Source organism: Magnolia sinica, chromosome 8, assembly GCF_029962835.1.
Source record: "Magnolia sinica isolate HGM2019 chromosome 8, MsV1, whole genome shotgun sequence".
Lineage (NCBI taxonomy): Eukaryota > Viridiplantae > Streptophyta > Magnoliopsida > Magnoliales > Magnoliaceae > Magnolia > Magnolia sinica.
Window position 1 is genome coordinate 48235359 of NC_080580.1, and position 17763 is coordinate 48253121.

Consider the following 17763-nt stretch of genomic DNA (forward strand, 5'->3'; position numbering starts at 1 on the left):
CCATCATTCCCAAAGGATAAATAATTATTGGTGGTAAATCAAACAATTACAGGGAAAGAATCATAATAACATGAAAGCAAAACATGTAAAAGGTAGGATAAATCATATAAACTTAAATCAAGGTAAGCTTAAAAGAATCCCTCACTTTTATAGTTAAACTGTTTCTGTCTAAAGTTAGGCATTTATTCCTTATTCTTTTAGGTATATGGAAACTCGGCCCGCTCCTGCAGTCGAGTTGACGTCCTGGATGGATCGTGGCTGCAGCAACGAGTTTGGCAAGATTGTTGGCTCTCTCCCGTTTCTCTTCTTCCTTCCCTCTCATTTTCTTCTTCCTCTTTCTTTTTCTTGAGTTTCTTTCTCTTCTTCTTTCTTTCTCCAGAATATTTGTTTTGTTGTGATAGGGATGGAATTTATAGGTCTTCCTATTCTCTAGAGTGTTCTTGCGTAAGGCTAGAGAGATTGGGTATAGTGGGCGATGTTTCTTGTGTAATGTTAAGGTGATGCGTAAGGTGGCTAGTGTTGGTTCAATTTTGGTGAATTAGTTTGGTTTGTGTAAGATTCTCCCTCTATCCTTTCTTAGGAAGTAGAGATAGTTTGGGAGAGCCAATCGATGGGTGGTTGTGATTGTTTTTCAGATGTTAGGATAGACACCAACGCCCAGAGATTGTTTGGGATGGAGGGTTATATTTTAATGGCGGATTGATTTTTAATAATCTCAGGTTCAGAGGGATGCTTCTGGTCATCTTGAGATCAACTTTTAGAGCTCTCAGGCCCACCAAATCAACTATCTAGTCATCTGAACGTGAAGTTTGCAAAACAATCTTTCCGCGTGATGCGGCTATCCCGCATGAGAGATTAGCGGACGCCAAATTCTTCGACTTCTTTCTCTTCTTTCAAGCATCGTGGAGGGAGTTAGAAACCAACCTTCTTTGTTTTGGATGGCTCAGAGTGGAGCCAGGTAATTCTCTTTGGGTTTCTTATGCGAGAGAGTTGGAATCACACTCGGTTTCTTTGCTGGCGCCATTTACGGAAAGAAAACGGAAGGAGTACGGAAGGAGTTTGGTTCGGTTCTTGCTGGAGTCCAAGGGGCCCATCTCTACTACTTCTTTAGAAGATCCACTTCGTTCATCAGTCTGGTAGAGAGGTTTCAAGTAATGGCTCAAATTTTGGAGTCAATCCATGCTCTGATGGCCCCCGCGGTTAATCATGGCATGTTTCACGCTCTGTCCTTTGCTGAGTCTTGGTCGAAGGTGGGGTCTGTACGTGATGGACGGTCCGGATCGTGCAGATGGTCGATCATGGTGGGCCACAACACGTCCCAAATGGACGCTGCTCATTTGTCCAGACGCAGGTGGAAGAATTCCTTAAAAGGAGTCAGGTCAGACCTCCTTTGACCGGTCTTTAAATTTTGGTGCGGTGTGGGTGAGAACTCCCTGTGCGCACACACTTTGTAAATGTGGGACCCACGTGTGGTACATGATAGATCTACTCCATTCATTTGTTTTACTAGTTCACATTAGGGCCCATCTTAAAGTTTGAGGTGGAGAAGAAGAAGCGCAGGCAGTAGGTGAAATGGCCAAGCTATATGTCCTAGAGGGGGGGTGAATAGGACTATGCCAAATTAAAAATAAATACAGCGGAATATGAAACAAGGAATAGATAACACTATACACCAATCACAGTATAGGAATGGAAAGCAACTTCAAATAGAGAAATAGAAATACAAATTATTCTCAGGACAACCTTACACCAAAAACCAAAGTTTATGGTAGGACAACCTTATTTCTAAAACAAATAGAGAAACAGAAGCTCAACGTAATAAATAGATAGCAAAAAATATAATGCTGAAATGTAACTCTAAATTATTACAACATTCCCCACTATGCTTGAAATGTAAAATTTACAACATTCACATTCACACATACATTTCACAATTCTAAATGATAAAAGATAGGAAATATAAATCACACATCCACAACACAAAGAATTATAGTGGTTCGCATGTGTGTTCACCAACTGTTAAACAACAGCCACACAGAATGCTACTCCACTCCTAATATCCTCACACAGGGGATATTAGCGTTCACTATCAAATAGGTTTTCACAAGTTCACCCAAAACCTTCACAATTGTGTGTTTTTCAAAGGGCTTACACAATTTAAAAACCCTCACTTCTGAGTTTTCTGGCTCTCCTCAGATAACCAACAACTTTGAGATTTTTCTGACTTAACCTCAAATAAAACCAAACAATGTAAATTACACAAATTGTAAAATACCTGATTTTCTCCTTCGTTGTAGCAACCCAAAAGAACCAAGTCGGAGTAGAGATTTGAATGTCAAAGTTCAATGTCCAATACTCACTTTATAATGGTTCTAGGTTCTAATAGATTTTAAATTAAAACAAAAGGGCTAGCTTTAATTGATTTTGATTCCAGAAAAAAGGAAAACAACAATTCCTCTTTTCAGATTAGATTGGAATACAAGAAACAAAATCAATTAAGAAAGTTAAAGAAAGAGAATATTAAATATGCACACTTAGCTTAAATGGAGCACCGACTTATCTCTCAGAAGACCGAATTAAATTAACTTGAATTGCCCTTTTTTTTCAATGAAATAATTCTGAGATTCGTATTCTATTTATAGGTGAGCAAATCATGTCTTCGACTGGTCTAAGGACCTCTACGACTAATCATAGAACCAACAGATATTTGAAAAATTCGGGCGCGATAAGATTTGGCAGTTTTACGACTGGTCGTAGGTGGTCTATGACTGGTCGTGGGTCTCCTACTACTGGTCGTAGGTTTCACACGACTAGTCGAAGCAAGTCGAATTTTAGTGCTGTACATTGAGTCGTAGCTCTACGACAGGTCGAAGATGTAGTCAACACTGTACCTACGACTGGTCGTACAGTCCCCAAGACTAGTCGAAGCCTAACAGAAAATTTTCATTTTTTGTAACAAACTTACGACTGATCCAGGAATTTCTTAGACAGGTCGAAGCAGTGCTAGGACTAGTCAAACAAAGTCTAGGACTAGTCTTAAAATAGACCAAACTCACTTATAGAAAACATATGAATTATGTAGCCAAAATGGCCTACTCTAAAGGTCAACCTAAGGTCAGTCATACCTCAAGAGTGAAGTAAGGACATTGAACATAGGAGACAAGTGACCTTTAAAAGTAGTGAAGCTTGAAACCTTGATAGAGCTCAAACTTGAAAGCTTCTTGAGATCTTGAGGTAGAACTTGAAAGCATCTTGAGATTCTTGACTTGTGAATAGTGCTTGTCAACTTAAGTTGATCTTGAGTAGAGCATTTTTTCACAGATGCAAGCTTCATAATAGTGTCTTTGGCACCACAAATTTGACAACACAAAGGGTTATAAATTATGGCACTTACAATCTCCTCCTTTGTCAAATTAGTGACAAAACATACTTTCAAGATATGTTACATAACACAGAATATCTGATTAAAGAATTATGCACCAGTTGTTATCAACCGGCATCCTGCAGACTTGAAAATCAATATTTTTCAACATACAGTCCACCTCTGCACACCTCTGCTCACACCTCTGGACATACTCCCCCTGAGTAACATACTCATAAAACACCATACAATACAATGCTACTCCTTCCTCATGACAACATCCATATCCATATACATATCCATGACATATCCATACTCCCTCTTTTTGTCACAATAGGACAAAGGAAGCACAAAAAAGATGACTGAGGAGAAATAATTAATGAGAAATATGAGAGGTAACCAATCAAGATATGAGAACATAGCATAAGCAACACACATAATTCATAGACTGAGCTAAGTTAAAGAGAGTGACAAACTCAAAACAAGTTAGGAGTAATAAAGTTATTACAGGCCAGTAAAGTTAAAAATACTAATCTGACCCAGATGAAGGAGCAGGAATGGAAGGATCAAGTTGATGCATGCCTTTGTTCAAGTGCCTAAGATATTTGCGCATATATTTGAACTGTAAATCATGGGCAACGGACATGTTTTCCATTTTAACATTTAGACCCTCAACTTTATATTTCAATACACTCAGAGGTACATCAAATGAAGAAGGCTCATAATCTGGATCATTTGTAAAATCAAACTCAAGCTCTTCAAAAATATCATCCATGTTAATATCATTAGGAGGAAGATCACCAGCTTCTTCCTCATGTACAACTTCAGCACCGCTAACACCATCACCTTGGCCAGGAAGGTAATCTAGTTTCATCTTATTGATATTGGAATTGTTAAATATCAGATGATGGATAGGGGCCTCTCCAACCGACATGTCGACTGACATATGTGTAGTCAACACAGTCATCAAATATCTAAAAGAAATGTCACTATGACCAGGATGGAGATGAAACTGAATGATGAAGTGACAAATCAAGGATGGTAAACAAATGTTAACACCTCTAACAACAGAATGAAGAATACGAACCTTAAAGGATGTCAATTCAGATTTGTTACCCAACCGAGGATACAAATTAGACACAAAGATTTTGTGAAGAATTCTGTGTTTGGGTAACAAATACCTTGAGGGAAGCGCATTCCCTTTATGCGTCCATTGTATATCCAAATTGCATAAGTCATTAGTTAGCATACATTTTTCAACGATAGAGGGTTTATCATATAAAGTATGGATAAGAATACCCTCATCATTCACTGGAATATCCATAAGGGCTGAAATCAAATGTCGATCAACTTCAAATGGCACTTCTCTTCTGGAGATAGAAAAAGTTGAATTTTTTAGTGAGAAAGCACATATGCATGCAAACATAGATTGGGCAATGGACCGGTATGCCGGCCCACCCCAAAGTAATAAGTCATTCCAACCTACAGATTGAAGCATGGGAAAAATATCAAAAGGAGCAACATGATTAATATCAATTGGATACTCAATAATAACATTACGCAATCGGATGTCCCGAACATAAGATGGATCGTCCTCAAGAGCCCTAAGATGACGCTTAGTGATAGGGGCTGATCTGGAAGAAGAAGACGGACCACGGGACGTTGATTTTCTTCCTCTAGAAGCCATATGCAACCATGATTTCAAGAATATAAAGAGTTGCAATAGATTGAGAAATGGGTTTTCTCAAATCAGATTTTTCAAAAGAAAATTCCCAAATCTCAACTAAATTCAAAATAGACAACTCTAAGAGAGAAATAGAAGCAATCTAGACACAAATCTACAAGTAAAATACAAATGGAGCACTAACCTTAAAGATTTTGGAAGATGGGTTTGACTAGTCGTGTGTCGGCTCGTTGGAGAGAGAAGTTGAAATGAAGAAGAAAGTGATTTCCCCCAAATTTTAAGTGAATCCACGCGATTCATGACTGGTCGTGGGTATACACGACCAGTCGTAGCACGACTAGTTGTGGATGCTCACGACTAGTCGAGTACAGGACAAAAAATCTAATTTTTGCATATTTATCAAGATTTGAAAACTAAACTAGCAAATATATACAATATGATACAAATAGGCATAATTAATCATTTTAAAATGCACATACCGAGATCAAATTTCATTTTGTTAAACCTGCTTTTGTCAAGCAATTTAGTGAAAATATCAGCACGTTGATTCTCGGTAGGAATATATTCCAGAGATATAATCTTTTCTTCAACTAATTCCCGAATATAATGAAATTTAATATCAATGTGCTTAGTACAAGAATGTTGAATTGGATTTTTTAAAATATTTATGGCACTAGAATTATCACAATATAATAACATAGAATCCTGTTTAATTTCATAATTACTTAGCATACGTTTCATCCAAACAAGCTATGTACATGCATTACCAGCTGCGATATATTCAGCTTCAGCTGTTGAAAGTGATATAGAACTTTGTTTCTTACTAAACTAAGAAACTAAATAGTTTTTGATATAAAAAACAACCACCACTGGTTGATTTTCGATCATCAAGATTACCAGCCCAGTCAGCATCCGAGTGCCCAGCTAATTGAACACTAGTCTCATGAGGATACCAGAGACCGAGATTAACAGTACTTGCGACATATCTTATAATCCGCTTGACAGCAGTCAAGTGCAACTCTTTAGGTTCAGACTGATATCTAGTGCAAATACCAACACTTAGAGCGATATCAGGTCTACTAGCAGTTAGATACAATAGACTACCAATCATACTCCGATATAATTTTGGATCCACATTTTTACCTGCAGAATTTTTTGAGAGTTTCAAGGTTGTACTCATAGGAGTATCAAAGTTCTTACCATTCTCAAATCCAAATCTCTTAATCAAGTTCATAGCATATTTAGATTGAGAAATGAACATTCCATCAGGTTTTTGTTTTACTTGTAACCTGAGGAAATAATTTAATTCCCCAACCAAGCTCATTTCAAACTGAGATTTCATTAAATCTGTAAACTCAATAGTCATGTCAGTACAGGTAGATCCATAAATGATATCATCAACATAGATTTGTACTAATAAGATGTGATCCTCATGTTTTTTAATAAACAGAGTTTTATCAACACATCCCATTTGAAAATTATAGCTTAATAGAAACTTTGTTAGTTTCTCGTACCATGCCCTAAGAGCTTATTTTAAGCCGTAAAGTGCTTTTTTAAGACGATACACATGATCAGCATTTTTGGGGTCTTCAAAACCCATTGGTTGTTCAACATAAACTTCCTTATGCAAATCACCATTTAAAAATGCACTTTTCACATCCATTTGGTAAATCTTAAACATTCTAAAACACGCAATAGATATAAATAGTATGATTGATTCAAGACGTGCTACTGGTGCAAAGGTTTCATCATAGTCAATACCTTCAATTTGAGTGTAACCTAGTACCACTAGCCTAGCTTTGTTTCTAATTATATTGCCAAGTTCGTCAGACTTATTTTTAAAAATTCATTTGGTTCCAATGATGTGTTTATCTTTAGGTCTAGGTACGAGATACCAAACATCATTTCTCACAAATTGGTTAAGTTCTTCTTGCATCGCAACAATCCAATTTTCATCAGCAAGAGCTTCTTTTACATTAGATGGTTCTATCTGGGATGTAAAACATACATAATTACATATATCCTTAAGTTGTCTACGGGTATGAACACCAGTGAGAGGGTTTCCAAGAATCTGTGTGGTTGGATGATCTTTAACAATCCTTAGTTCAGAATCAGTCTGATTAGATGAAGTATCAGGTTTATCAATTACAAGAACTTCATCATTATCTGAACTTAAGACAGGTGTGCTTAAGTGATCATCAATGACCACATTGATGGACTCTTGAATTACACCAGTCCTTTTGTTCAGAACCCTATAAGCTCGACTATTTAAAGAATATCCTAGAAAGATCCCTTCCTCACTCTTCGTATCAAACTTTCCTAGATTTTCACGATCTCGTAAAATATAGCACTTGCTGCCAAAAACTCGAAAGTATTTGACAGTAGGCTTTTTATCGAACCACATTTCGTAAGCCATTTTATTATTACCTTTACTAGTGTAAACCCGGTTAGTAATATAGTAAGCTGTATTGACTGCTTCAGCCCAAAGGTTCTTAGAGAGCTTCATACTATTCAACATGACATTAACCATTTCTTGAAGCACTCTATTTTTTCTTTCAACTATACCATTTTGTTGTGGAGTTTTGGGCGCTGAGAATTCATGTAATATTCCCTGATCGCTACAGAACTTCTCAAAACCGGTATTCTCAAATTCAGATCCATGATCACTACGAATCTTACTAACTTGAGAACCTTTTTCAGTTTGAATCCTTTTGAGAACCTTTTTCAGTTTGAATCCTTTTGAGAACCTTTTTCACTTCTTCAAAGGTTTCTAATTTGTCCCTTAAGAAGACTACCCATGTATATCTGGTAAAGTCATCTATAATTACCAAGATATATCTTTTGCCACCTCGACTTTTCGTCCTGGTAGGTCCTACTAGGTCCATATGGAGAAGTTCGAGTAGTCTTGATGCGGTAATGGAATTCACCTTTTTGTGTGAGTTCCTTGTTTGTTTGCCAATCTAGCATTCACCACATATTTTATCTAATTTTTGTAGTTTGGGTAAACCTCTTATAAGTTTCCGTTTACTCAATCTATATAGATTTCGGTAGTGTACATGTCCAAGACGTTTGTGCCATAAGTTAGTCTCGTCTGTATAGACCATATAACATGATTGTTAGAGGAGCTGGATTCGCTAACAATATAGCAATTTTCAGACATTCTATGTCCAGTTAGTATTACTGAACCCTTGTTGTTTAGAATCTCACAGCTTTGATTAGAAAACCGTGCACTATGCTTATTATCGCATATTTGAGATATGCTAAGCAAGTTATTTTTTAGACCTTCAACATATAAAACATTTTTAAATAAAGGAAGGATATAGAGTTGAACAGTACCTTAGCCCATAATCTTGCAATTGCTGCCATCTCCAAATGTGACTGAACCGTCAGTCATGTCTTTGAGATCGGTGAATAAAGCCTTGTCGCCTGTCATATGACAGGAGCATCTACTATCTAGGTACCACTTAGAATGGCTTGTTGCTTTGAAAGCGGTGTGGTAACCAAGCAAGTGACCTTTAGAACCCATTTCATAATCATTTTGGGTTTAGGAGGATAGTAGGTCTTCTTTCGATTGTAAGAGTTATAAGTATGACCTAGTGAGTTAGACTTTAGAAGCTTCTTAAGTAGATCAACTATCTTTTCTACCAAAGGACTTTGGTTTTGCTTTTTATAGTTGATATGTCTTTTACATTTTTGAAAAGATTTAAAGTTTTTAGAAAACATTTGATCTTTCCCTTTTAAGTTTAAGATCTCTCCCTTTACAAACGTGAGAGAAGTATTCTTCGGTTTAGGAGGAACACTCTTGTCATAGCCCAGACCGGATCGATCGCCACATTTTCTCGATCCAGATAAGAGTTTTTCTAATTTAGGATCACCTTGGGCATATTTCCAGGTTTCCTTTAAAATTAAGAGAGAAGAGACTTCATGTTTTAGTTGTTCGTTTTCAGATTTAAGATTTTCAAATTGGGAGGTTTTAAAATCTAAATCGCATTTTGTCTTTTCAAAACAGTCTGAAATACGAGACTTTTCTAAAACAAGAGATTCATAAATTTCATTGAGTTTAGAAAATTTCTCTTTTTGAAGTTTTAATTTCACAGCAATTTTACAACTTTCCTTGTACAGGGCATTGTAAGCATCTTGAAGATCATCTTCATGTTCATATTCACTTTTCAAATTTTCTTCATTAGTCGAGTCATCATTATCTGAAAAAGTGAATTTGGCTAGAGTCATAAGGGCCTTAACATCACACCCTGACTCAGTTTCAGAATCTTCTGATTCAGAAGAGACTTTAGAATCAGAGGACTCATCCCAAGTAGCCATCATACTTTTCTTTTTTGACTTGCCCTTATTAGGACATTTGTTAGCCAAATGCCCATACTCATGGCAGTTGTAACATTGACTGTCTTTTAAAGATTTTTTAGTTTTAGGTTTAAGTTTCTTTTTCTCAAATGCTTTTTGAAAATCAACCCTCTTTTTACTTTTAAAAATTTTATAAAATCTCTTTGCCAAAAGAGCCATATCATCCTCAGAGTTTTCTAAATCAGAGTTTAAATCATTTTCAGAAGTTTTTAAAGCAATAGATTTACCTTTTGGAGCTTAAAGGTTAACTCATAAGTTTGTAATGAGCCAACTAATTCCTCAACCTTCATATTGTCAATATCACGAAGTTCCTGGATTGCGGTTACTTTAGAATTGAACCGTTCAGGAAGTGAGCGTAGTATTTTAGTACATATCTTGCTTTCAGGAATTTTATCGCCTAGACCCCACATAGAATTTACAATGTCATTTAATCTGTTATAGAAGTCTATGAACATTTCATTTTCTTCCATACGTATTTCCTCAAATTTAGTTGTGAGGATTTGTATCTTAGATTTCTTGACAATTGAAGTACCCTCATGTGTTATTTCCAATATATCCCAAGTATGTTTTGTAGAATCACAGGATATAATTCTTTTGAAATCATCCGGTGATAGTGCACAAGTAATTGCATTTAGTGCTTTAACATTTGCACTACTCTCAGTTTTCTGAAGTGTGGTCCAAGAGAAATATGGTGTAATTTTCATAGATTTTGAACCATCAATCCCGGTTACTTCAGTGGTAGGAGGGGTCCATTCATTCACTATCGATAGCCACACACTTTTATCCATGGATTTGAGGAAGATCCTCATCCTGACTTTCCAATAGGCATAGTTGGAGTCCTCAAAGGGTGGAGGCCTACTGACTGATAGGCTATCAAAATTTGACATCTTATATATAGCTTAGATCGTTAGCTCAGGAATTAAATCCAAATAAAAAGCAATAAGAGTGAGCTATTAGGCTCTGATACCACTTGAAATGGCCAAGCTATATATCCTAGAGGGGGAGGATGAATAGGACTATGCCAAATTTAAAATAAATACAGTGGAATATGAAACAAGGAATAGATAGCACTATACACCAATCACAGTATAGGAATGGAAAACAACTTCAAATAGAGAAATAGAAACAAAAATTGTTCTAAGGACAACCTTACACCAAAAACCAAAGTTTATGGTAGGATAACCATATTTCTAGAACAAATAGAGAAACAGAAGCTCAACGTAATAAATAGATAGCAAAAAATATAATGCTGAAATGTAATTCTAAATTATTACAACATTTCCCACTGTGCTTGAAATGTAAAATTTATAACATTCACATTCACACATGCATTCCACAATTCTGAATGATAAAAGATAAGAAATATAAATCACACATTCACAATGCAAAGAATTATAGTGGTTCGCCTGTGTGTTCACCAACTGTTAAACAACAGCCACATAGAATGCTACTCCACTCCTAATATCCTCACACAGGGGATATTAGCGTTCACTATCAAATAGGTTTTCACAAGTTCACCCAAAACCTTCACAATTATGTCTTTTTCAAAGGGCTTACACAATTCAAAAACCCTTACTTCTGAGTTTTCTAGTTCTCTTCAGATAACCAACAACTTTAAGATTTTTCTAGCTTAACCTCAAATAAAACCAAACAATGTAAATTACACAAATTATAAAATACTTGATTTTCTCCTTCGTTGTAGCAACCCAGAAGAACCAATTCGGAGTAAAGATTTAAATGTCAAAGTTCAATGTCCAATACTCACTTTATAATGGTTCTAGGTTCTAATAGATTTTAAATTAAAACAAAAGGGCTAGCTCTAATTGATTTTGATTCCAGAAAAAGGAAAACAACAATTCCTCTTTTCAGATTAGATTGGAATACAAGGAACAAAATCAATTAAGAAAACTAAAGAAAGAGAATATTAAATATGCACACTTAGCTTAAATGGAGCACCGACTTATCTCTCAGAAGACCGAATTAAATTAACTTGAAATGCCCTTTTTTTTTCAATGAAATAATTCTGAGATTCATGCTCTATTTATAGGTGAGCAAATCATGTCTTCAACTGGTCTAAGGACCTCTACGACTGGTCGTAGAACCAATAGATATTTGAAAAATTCAGGCGCGATAAGATTTGGTAGTTTTACGACTGGTCGTAGGTGGTCTACAACTAGTCGTGGGTCTCCTACGACTGGTCATAGGTTTCATACGACTAGTCGAAGCAAGTCGAATTTCAGTGTTGTACATTGAGTCGTAGCTCTACAACAAGTCGAAGATGCAGTCGACACTGTACCTATGACTGGTCATACAGTCCCCAGGACTAGTCGAAGCCTAACAAAAAATTTTCATTTTTTGTAACAAACATACGACTGATCCAGGAATTTCTTAGACAGGTCAAAGCAGTGCTAGGACTAGTCGAACAAAGTCCAGGACTAGTCTTAGAACAGGCCAAACTTACTTATAGAAAACATATGAATTATGTAGCCAAAATGGCCTACTCTAAAGGTCAACCTAAGGTCAGTCATACCTCAGGAGTGAAGTAAGGACATTGAACATAGGAGACAAGTGACCTTTGAAAGTAGTGAAGCTTGAAGTCTTGATGGAGCTCAAGCTTGAAAGCTTCTTGAGATCTTGAGGTAGAACTTGAAAGCATCTTGAGATTCTTGACTTGTGAACAATGCTTGTCAACCTAAGTTGATCTTGAGTAGAGCATTTTTTCACAGATGCAAGCTTCATAACAGTGTCTTTGGCACCACAAATTTGACAACACAAAGGGCTATAAATTATGGCACTTACAGTCAGAGACAACCATGGATGACATATTTAATGTGTTAGAAGATTCTGATGATCTGGTTGTTTTTGACTATCATCCCTCTCAATTTGATGAGAGGCTATCTACACTAGAGGAGAAGGTTGAGGCTCTACATGTATCACAGGCTTCATTAGCTCAAACCCAACAGTTTACAATGAAGTCCATGAAAAAATACTTCCATTGCATCAACTAGAGTTTGCAGCTTAATGATCCCTCGATGTTTGCACCATCTTCTTCAAGATCGAACTGAGCTTGATTAGTTTATCTTCTTTACTTATGATGGTTTTGTATTAAACTTATTTTATGGTTTGTTTTGATACTTTGGATAGTTTGGATGATGTGTTTGATGGAATTTGGATATTTTGGATAATGTGTTTTGGCAATGTCTTTTACAGTGATATTTATCTTGTTGTCCTATTTTTCCTAATTTACCTGCTACATGTTGTTGAATATGAAATATTGCATATTTCTCCCTATTTATACCTTGGTTTTATAAACATGATAGTGCTTAATCAATTTAATTATGCGTGTTTTCATGTGCGAGGTGATTTCAAAAGCTTAAGGTGAAATCGATGCCAAAAGAAAAATTTATGCTCAAAAGATTACTAAATGAAGATTTGGAGATTTGAAAGTCATTAATGAAGAATTCACATACCAAATATTCAAGAAAACCAAGTGAGAAATGAAGAGAATCAAATATTTGAAGTGAAAAAAAGGAATCCTGAAATTATCATGAAAACAAACATAATCCTGAAATTATCCTTAAAAGCATATTTTGAAACTCCGAGATATTTTGAAAAACCGCACAGAGTGCTAAATTTGAGGCAGTTTAAACCCCGAGTCTATTTGGGGAAACTGCGAAGAGTGCATAAATTTGAGGTGGTTTCTAGATTTTTCCAACTCAGTGCGAAAGTTGGAGTTCCATAACTATAAATAGGACTCCTTAGGATGCTCTAAAGCATCTTCTAGGATTTGAAAAGGTCTCAAAGAGCATAGCACAAGGGTGGAGCAGCAGCCAAAGAGTTTTTCTTCTTCCCTGTTTTATTTTTCATGCTTTGTTTAAGAGATTTGGTTTCAATCATGTCTATGGCTGGCTAAACATCTTAGCTAGGGCTAAGAGGTGAAGCTTATAGCGTGTTGGGATGTTTATTTTTCTTTGATTCTTGTTCTTATTGAACTTCATTGATTACTTTAATATTAAAGGAATATTTTCAGTTTTCTATGATTTATTGTGACTCAAATTACAATGGACGTTGTGATAGCTTTGGATATCTTCTTTTCTTGTTTTGAGATAGTAAGATTGGTAAATCCTATTATTGACCATCATCTCCTGGGCATGCTAGGGTGATGGAATCCCTTCTAATCTTCACAATTCTCCTCCATTAAGAATTAGGTCAATGAAAAGTTCAGATTTCATTTAAATTGCTTTATCTTCCAATTGGATAGGATAGGACTCCAATTCCAATTGTGTTTATTGAATTAAGCAATGTAACATCTTAATAGCTACAAGTGTCCTTGGTACCCTAGTTCCCACCTTTAATTAATAGTTTAAACATTATTCACAATTACTCTCTTTTAATCCAGAATTCAGATTTAAATCTTCTTTTAGTTCTAGTTTTAGTTCTTTTCAGAATACGTACAAGTTTAGTCCCCATGGATTCAACCTCATTCTCACAAGTTATTACTACATCGCGACCCTACACTTGGGGTTGTGAATACATGTTAATTATATAGTTTTGATATTCATGTTATTATAATATCTTCCCTTGTCAACTTGTGACAAAATGGGGGGAAAATAGTGTTGTATATATGTTGGAATATATGTGTTGGAATGAATACTTTGAATGCATGCTAGTATGGAATGAATACATTGAACTATATAATTGGAATGAATACTTTGAACTAGAATGCTTGCTAGAATGTTGTTATATGTGTATTTCTCAGGGGGAGTATCAATTCAGTTGAGCATCATTAGCTATGAGCTACACAGATTACAAGGATGCTCACATAGGCAGCTTCAAGGTTATTAAAGATTGTGTATGATTGATCTTGTTGATGAATGTAGTATTGTGTAATGTTGTATGTTTTTTCATGAAATTGATAAAGGGGGAGATTATAACTGCTTTTATGTTTAGAACACTTAGATTGTCAAATTTGTAAGACAAAAGTGCTTCAAGGAATATGATCAACTCAATATCGACTTATGATCAAGTCAAGGTCGGCACGTCTTCTCACAAAAATCGTCGCCCGAAGTTCAAGACGAAGTTCAAGACAAGGTGACTCAAATATTCGTTATATCTCAGGTGGTATAACCTTAGAAAGACCTTAGGATTAAGTGCTTTCAAAAATTCATTATATTAGATTTTTATAAGTGTTTTTGCCTTGGAATTTGGCCAGCCTAACTTCTGGTTCAACTAGCCGAATTTCTTGTCCAACCTAACTTTAAGCTCGAAGAAAAATAACAAATTCTGTTGAAAATTCGGGTAGCCAAAGTTTTTGTTTGGCTAGCCTAAGCTTGAAATCCAGCTGGCTCGAGAAAGTTCGGCTAAAATTCCAGCAATGCAATCTTTTAAAATACGTGGGAATTCGGCCATCAGAATGGTAAATTCGGCCAGCCGAAGTGTGATGTTCAGCCAACTGAACTTAGCCTCGGGCCAATCAAATTTTGGACAAATCTTATCCCGCACAATCCGAGAGCCGTTGAATCGAATCCGGTGAACTCCGACCAACCGAAGCAAACCTTAGGCTAGCCGAAATTCAAATTTTTTTGCCTATAAATTGAGTCTTTCTCTCATTCTAAATGACAACGAAAATTATTATAATTCTTCTGCAAGAAAGAGAGAGAAGCTCCAATCTTCAGCAAGATATTTGTTGGTATTTATACATTTTTTTAATATAGCTTATTCAATTCCCTTTTTCTCAAGATCATTTAAGTCTTATTTTGAGAGAGTAATCTATACTTTTCTTTGAGATCTAAGAGAATTGAATTAAGTAACATTTGGGTTTTTCATTTTTAAAATCTATAGAACCCTAGACTCTTTCTATCTGATTAAACATTATGACATCTACGTTTAAGAAAGAAGTCCTTCTGTTACAAGCTTCTGCTACGTCTACTACATTTGAAGATAAGTATACATTTTAAAATTCTTTTTAGGTTTTTCTGAGATAGCCTGTGAAAATCTCGGTGAGGTTTTGTCTGAGATAGCATGTGAAAATCTCAATTGGGTTTTTATTGTGATAGCCCTTGAAAATCACAAGGAACTGTATCAGGTTGTTAACGTGACCTTATGAAAACCTTATTATTGTGAAAGCCAAAATTACAAGGGTAATAATTTTGGGAGTGGAGTAGGTGTGGTTGTTTTAAGCACCGAACCACTGTAACTCTTTATGTCATGTGGTGAATGCTTTATTCATTTTGGTGAGTGGATGTCATTTATTATTTCATTTTAGTGGTAAATGTTGTAATCTTTATATATTCTCTTAATAGTTTAAAAGATTAATTTTAAAGACATTCGTGAAATAAAGTTGTCCTGCCTAAAATTTTAGGTGAAGGTTGTCCTACAAATTATTTGGAATCAAGGTTTCAATACTCAAGCGATTGAGATTTTTATAATCTTTACATATTCCGCATTTATTTCAATTATTCGGCATTGTCCTATTCACCCCCCAGGACATCGCTAGCTCTCCATTTTGAAGGCTTTTACAATAACTTATCATGTTACCAAACACATTATACAAAGAACAAAGGACCGGAGGTGCCAATGAATATTTTCTATGTCACGCCCCAAACTCGGAAACCGGGCTCACAAAATTTTCTATCGCCGAATCCGGTGTCGACAACCTCCGTAGCAGCCCATTCTCGGCTCCCAGCACCCATATACCAGGTTACGATCTTAAGATCCTACAAGGAGGATTTTCGACATGAATTTGTTTCATAACAAGCATAACCATAAGCATAACCCATAACAACAACAACCAGAAACATCGCCACGTATCCACTATAATAAAAAACTTTTTAAGTACAATGCATAAAAAGAAATATAAGATAATATCGGAACTCCAAAAGCTCGGCTGTACACTCCTGCCTCTGCTCAACTGCGACTACGTCCTGGCGTCACCTGCATGCATCTATTATGCATAAACTTATAGAAAGCTTAAAGGGTGGTGTAAGTATGTGCACAAGGTAGGAATGCAAGTATGTAATATCAGAGTAATGTGAAAATATTGGTAAGTTCGTGTATGTTATCAGCCGTATTAAGGTTATGCGATGCAAGGCATGAATGTTGTCAGCCATACCGAGGCCATGCGATGTAAGACGCAACTCAAGCATACCAATTGTCATGCCCCAAATTCAAAAACCGGGCTCACAGAATTTCGGATCACCGAATCCGGTGCCAACAGCCTTCGTAGTGCCCCATTCTCGATTCCTGACACCGATATGCCAGATTCCGATCTTGGCATCCTACAAGGGGATTTTCAATATGAATTTTTTTTGTAATGGAGCATAACCACAAGCATAACTAAGTCACAAAATAACATCACCACATATCTACTATAATGAAACATTTGAGTCAATATGGAAAGGGAAATACAAGATGATTAAAAAGCTCCAAAATAATCTGCAACACGCGCCGCCTCAGCGCTGCTGCTATTCGACACCACCTGCACGCAACGGTCGTACATAAGCTTATGAAAAAGCTTAGAGGGTGGTGTATGTATGTGCATAAGGCAAGTGCCAAGTATGCAATATCAGAGTAATACGGAAATATATGAGTAAATCCATGAATACTATCGGCCGTACCAAGGCTATGCGATGCAAGGCATGAATGCTATCGGCCATACCAAGGTCATGTGATGCAAGGCCTACGTAGCTAAATGTCATATGCAAGATGCAACGTAAGCATGTTAGTCCTTATCAAGTACATATATCAGTACAATTCCTCTCTAGGATATCACCAAGGTCTAGTACACTCCATGCTGACTGCCGCGTCCCTAGCTGTACAGCCCAGTGAGTGGAAGAGACCACATTATCTGCCTGATCAGTAGTCTGCCAATACCTACCCGGCTCATCGATAGAGGACCCATTTGCGAGCTGGTTAAACTCAACCTAACTTATAACTCCCTCACTTGGGCGGATAAGGCCACACCCCCTTCCAACTGACCATGACATAGGGGGAGATATGGCCTACTGGTATTTGGCACTCACCCGCTCATATTTCCACTCGGTCTAGATGTTGGAGCATCTCCTGGTACCAAAAAGGTTCTGGGACTTTCACCCAAGGACATCCTATGTGCCCACAGTACTAGAGCCAATATTTTCGGTATCCAATCCGGCCATCCACGATGTGCATGTGGAGGCCACAACCCTAATGTCGCTAAGGCATATAGTGAATCACGTCACACGGAATGCGAAATGCATGAGTCACACCATCCAGTCATGCATCACTCCTGCGCGTACCGCATGATCATGTGGGGCACTCCATCTCATAAGGAGTCCCATAAATGTCTCAGTCCAACAGTGCATGCTATGATCAACCATTCCTC